Source organism: Ovis aries, chromosome 18 (genome assembly GCF_016772045.2).
Source record: "Ovis aries strain OAR_USU_Benz2616 breed Rambouillet chromosome 18, ARS-UI_Ramb_v3.0, whole genome shotgun sequence".
NCBI lineage: Eukaryota > Metazoa > Chordata > Mammalia > Artiodactyla > Bovidae > Ovis > Ovis aries.
In genome coordinates this window covers 65,698,918-65,704,917 of record NC_056071.1, presented here as the reverse complement: position 1 = coordinate 65,704,917, position 6,000 = coordinate 65,698,918, and positions in this window count along the sequence as shown.

The window sequence follows — 6,000 nt, the reverse complement described above, 5'->3', positions numbered from 1 at the left end:
ATTTTTGGCTGTGCTGGGTCTCCCTGCTGCCGGGATTTTTCTCCGGCGGGGATGCGCGGGCTTGTCTTTGCCGCGGCTGCTCTTGTTGCAGAGCACGGGCTCTAGGAATCCAGGGCTCAGTAGTTGCAGCTCTGGGGCTCTCGAGCACAAGCCCAGCAGCTGTGGCTCACGGGCTTCGCTGCTCTGTGGCTTGCGGGACCTTCCCGGATCAGGGATGGAACCTGCGTCCTGCATTTGCAGGCAGATTCTCCACCAGTGAGCCCCCAAGGAGGCCCTGGGGGACAAACCTTTTGGTCGTCAGTGCTTTCCAGAGAAAGATTTACAATCAAAAAAGGGGAAACAATAACAGAAAATTTCACATATTGATGTACAGGCGAGTCATTCTGGCTTATACTTGAGTTAGCTTGAGTCTCATGCTGACTAGAATAGCCTGCTTGCGGTCTATCAAGCGTGCATTGTACGTCTGCTTTAATTATTGAAGAAAAGGGTGCATGGATCAGAATGAAAGAATGTCGACGTTAAAAATAAGAATTAAATGCCTCCCTTTCTGGAGCACCAATGCTTGTATTCTTTTCAATGATAAGACTCCCCCTCCCAGGTGCCAAGGCCATACTGACTCGCTGGGTATGTACTGATTTGATTTTTGAAATCTTGAGGGAATATATTCTTGACTCGTGTGATGTTCTTTGTTCTGGCATAAAACTGTGCTGGAAACCATGCTTCTCTGGAGCAGCTTCTCAGAGTAATCTGGGAAACGGGCTTCTGGGCTGTAGTCCTCAGTTTGGCTCAAATAAAACCCTTTCCTGTACCTGTGATGAGTTGTTTATTGATTATTTTCCTCAACAGTAGGAAGGGGGAAGGAAGGAGGGACAGACTTACCTGTAGGTCCCTATCTTGGTGCTGTTCCCCAAAGATCTGCAAGACTATGAACGATGCCTCTTTCATGCCATTGATTTTCATCAGGCAGACGCTGCGTCTCCTGCCTGAGGCTGAGCCAGACGTGAGAGATGTAGCTGAGTCTCTGGAGGTGCTCATACACTCACTTTGTTGTGAACGAATATATAAGAACTTCGGAGATTTCACCTAAAACCCCAGATTTCTGGTTCTTTGGAAAGTTGGAAGCTTTGGCACGCTGGGACCTATTCCCACGTGGCAGCTTTGCCAGGAACCAACTCTCTGTCATTTGGAGCCTAAGATGGGGCGTGAGTGTTCATGGACGAGAGCCCGTGTCACGCCTGTCCATCCGTGTGTGCGTGGACACCTGTGTCTACATCTGTCCTGTTACTGCCATTGCCTGCCTCACTGCTTTCTTCACTCAACTATTCAAGTGTTCATTCAACTGATATATATCCAATGTCCTCCGTGTGCCAGCGCTCGGGGATTTAAACACTTAAGGCATTTTCATTGTATCAGTTGCTTAGCCTGCTGCACCACAAACTGCCTGGCTTAAATAACAGAGGTTTAGCCTCTCAGAGTTCTGGAGGCCAGAGGTGTCGGCAAGGCCGCGTCCTCTCTCCAGCTCCTGGGGTGGCCAGCAGGCCTCGAGCGGCAGCTGCAGCACTCCAGTCTCTGCCTCCGTCGCGTGACCTTCCCTCCGAGTGTCTGTCTTCACGTGGCATTTTCCTCTCTGTGTGCCTGTCTCTGGGTCTCTTTTTAGAAGGACCACAGGCATGATGGATTAAGGGCACCACCCTCCTTCTCAGTTCAGTGTGACCTCATACATATATTTATTTAGTTTTGGCTGTGCTGGGTCTTTTTTGCTGCACAAACTTTTCTCTAGTTGCGGTGAGCAGGGACCGCTCTTCGTTGCGGTGAGCAGGCTTCTCATTGTGGTGGCTTCTCTTATTGCGAAACACACAGACTCTACAGCACGGTTTCTGGGCTCTAGAGCACAGGTTCAGTAGCTGTGGCCAAGGGTTTAGTTGCTCTGCGGCATGTGAAATCTTCCAAACCAGTGTCTCTCGTATCAGCAGGCGGATTCTTTCCCTTTGGGCCATCGGAGAAGCCCTGACCTCACCTTGATTACATCTGCAGCAAGCGGCAGCTACAAACAAGGCCTCACTCAGCTCCATCAGGGTCAGGACTCAACGTCTCTTTCGGGAGGATGCAATTCAACTCACAACAGATATTAAAAACATAACAAAACAAAACAACAACAACTCGGGCTTCCCTGGTGGTCGGTCCAGTGATTAAAATTCTGCCTTGCGACGCAGGGGACTCTGGTTTGATCTCTGGTCTGGGAAGATCCTACAGGCTGTGGGGCAGCTCAAACTGTGCACCACAGTTATGGAAGCTAGGCTCTGGAGCCTGCGAGCTGCAAGTACTGAGCGCATGGGCTCTCGAGTCTATGCTCTGAAACAAGAGAAGCCACCACAAGGAGAAGCCCTGCACCGGCACTGGAGAGGAACCCCTGCTCACCGCAAGGAGGGGAAGTCCGAGCGCAGCAAAAACAGCCCAGCACAGCCAAAATAAGTGAATAACAACAATGGAAAAACCCACCTCAAACAGCCCGCAGCCCTTGCTCATCATCTGCTTTGGGAGACAAGACTCCTGGAATGTCAGCAAAGCACCCCAGTGACACCCTGTGTGGGGTACGTACACTGACGCGGTTTTGTGCCCTCCGAGGTGGATTGCTGTGACTTTACTTTGCAGATGAGGAAACTGAGGCAGGGAAAGGTTACACTGTGAAGGTCACCAAGGAACCAGAGCTCAGTGTGGAAACAGAACAGAGTTCCAGCGAGTGGGTGAAGCTCAGCAAACTGCTTTCCCTTGCCCATCTGACTTTCCCCCTTGCGATGTGGACATCAGACAGCGTGAAGCTAGCCTGTATCTTGGCCCCCATCAAGAAACCTGTGCTTATCTCATTTACAGTCCCTGCTGCTCCAGGGACTTCCCAGGGCGATTGCAGAGGCTGTGTGTGTCATGTATGAAAGGTCCGATTGTTTTCTTGACTGGAAGGATGATGTCTCTACGTTTACATTTGAACAAAATATAGTCCATATTTAGGGTCAATTTCCTGTGTCTCTGTTGCATTCTCTCGTAGATGGAAGAATCATCCAGAAAACCATAACAAGATGCTCTAAATAACCTTTATTTTGTGGTACTGATCTATCTAAGTAAATATAGTTAGTACCAGATGGGACTTTTGCAGAGCAGAATTCTGAACGAGAGAATGGATTCATTTTGAGTTCCCTTAAATTAGATGAGAGATTTTTTCCCCCTGGGTGATCGACTCCCACATTCAATATTCCCAGTGTGACATTTTGTACTGTTATACTTGGTAAGTTAAGCACAGCTATTCTGAGCTTCATGTGCAAGGAGTCTGAGCTCAGAGTTCCTTTTTTAGTTTAGCTCATAAAGGCTGCTTGTATGTTTGGGTATTTCATGCAGAAAGAAGTCTTCTGAGCTAGGTCACTCACATTTCATACTCTCTTGCTAGGTATATACGAAGTTCATGGCTATTTTTAACACACACCTTGGCTACCTTAAAACCAGTGTCAGAATTTAAAGCCATGACTGACTTTTTCAGTTAGCATAATGTCTAAGTGAAAGTTATGTGAAATAAGCCAGTCACAAAAGGACAAATACTGTGTAAGCCCACTTATATGAGGTTCCTAAAGTAGGCAGATTCAGAGAGACAGAAAGTAGGATATTGCCAGGGCCTGAAGGTGGGGAGGGAGTAGTAAGTGTAACCTTAAAAAATATTCATCACCTACAAGCTGAAACTCCAGTACTTTGGCCGCCTCATGCGAAGAGTTGACTCATTGGAAAAGACCCTGACGCTGGGATGGATTGGGGGCAGGAGGAGAAGGGGACGACAGAGGATGAGGTGGCTGGATGGCATCACTGACTCGATGGACGTGAGTTTGAGTGAACTCCAGGAGATGGTGAAGGACAGGGAAGCCTGGCGTGCTGCGATTCATGGGGTCGCAAAGAGTCAGACACGACTGAGCGACTGAACTGAACTGAACTGAAATGAAAAGTTGAGAGTTATGTTTTATTTGGTGAGAATTTTTAGGACTTCAAGCCTGGGAGATAGCATCTCAAGTAACCCTGGGAGAGCTGCTCCAAGGAGGCGAGGGGAGGAGGCAGGTTATACAGAAGCTTTACGATGAAGGGCAGGTAATCTGAGCATCAAAATACCATTGTTAATTAAAGAAAACCAGATATCTCACGTTAAGGAACTTAGTACTTTTCCATGAATGGGAAAATGGGAGAGTCTGGGCTCACTGAAGTCATTCATTCCGTAGGCATCTCAGCAATCCTGGATCTGCTGCTGCCGCCAAGTCGCTTCAGTCGTGTCCGACTCTGTGCGACCCCAAAGACAGCAGCCTACCAGGCTCCGCCATCCCTGGGATTCTCCAGGCAAGAACACTGGAGTGGGTTGCCATTTCCTTCTCCAATGCATGAAAGTGAGAAGTGAAAGTGAAGTCGTTCAGTCGTGTCCGACTCTGTGCGACCCCATGGACTGCAGCCTACCAGGCTCCTCCATCCATGGGAGTTTCCAGGCAAGAGTACTGGAGTGGGTGCCATCGCCTTCTCCAATCCTGGGTCAGCATTCTGTGTTTTTCACACCCCAAGCTCCCCTGGGCTCACCATAGGGAGTGGCTGCAATCTGATGGCCGTTAGATCACAGGTATTCTCCTTCCCGAGTGTTCTTAGGCTCACACTGGAAGGCTGGAATTGCTGATGACTGTTACATCTTTGTTTACTGATATGGCAAGAACTATTTCCATTCTCAAAAGTTAGTGTTTAATAGGGACAAAGTTTTAGTCGGGAAGATGAAAAAGTCCTGGCGATGGGTAGAGGTGATGGCTACACGGCAACATATATTATATAATGTCACTGAACAATACACTTAAAAATGGGTAAAATGGTACATTTTATGTTACGTCTATTTTACCACAATAAGGCGTAAATGCCTACAATAACCCAAGTCACTATAAATCCATATAATATATATTTATGTTGTTCAGTCATGTCTGACTCTTTGAGACCCCATGGACTGCAGCACGCCAGGCTCCTCTGTCCTCCCCTATCTCCCAGAATTTGCTCAAATTCATGTCCATTGACTCAGGGATGCTATCTGACCACTTCATCCTTTGCTACTGCTCTTCTTTTTTTGCCTTCAATCTTCCCCAACATTGGGGTCTTTTCTAATGAGTCAGCTCTTTGCATCAGGTAGCCAAAGTATTGGAGCTTCAGCATCAGTCCTTCCAATGAGTACCCAGGGTTGATTTCCTTTAGGATTGACTGGTTTGATCTCCTTGCTGCCCAAGGGACTCTCAAGAGTCTTCTCCAGAATCACAATTCAAAAACTTCAATTCGTTGGTTCTCAGACTTCTTTATGGTCCAACTCTCACATCTGTACATGACTACTGGAAAACCATAGCTTTGACTATACCGACCTTTGTTGGCAAAGTGATGTCTGTGCTTTTGAAAACGCTGTCTAGGTTTGTTATAGCTTTTCTTCCAAGGAGCAGGCATCTTTTAATTTCATGGCTGTAGTCACTGTCCACAGTGATTTTGGAGTCCAGGAAAAGAAAATCTGTCATTGCTTCCACTTTTTCCCCTTCTATTTGCCATGGTGCAAGTATGGGACCAGGTGCCATAATCTTAGTTTTTTGAATGTTGAGTTTCAAGCCAGCTTTTTCACTGTCCTCTTTCACCTTTATCAACATATATCTAACAAATCTATATACATACAAAATATAGAAAACCTCACATTCCCACAACTAAATATGATATAAATCATAAATACTGTTAACAATTACAAGTATAGTTTTATAAAATGTCTTCACTGTTTTGTGCTTTTCTATTTTTTTAAGTTAAAAAGTTCCTTGGCAAATATCAATAATTTTAGCTCTCTGACTTACTGTGTGACTTAGTGCAAGTCTTTTTAGCATTCTGAGCTATTATTATCCTGTAAAATAGGGACACTAACTCTACAGGGCTACCAAAGAGGGAGGGAGAGTTACAGACATGAAATAGACCCTGCAA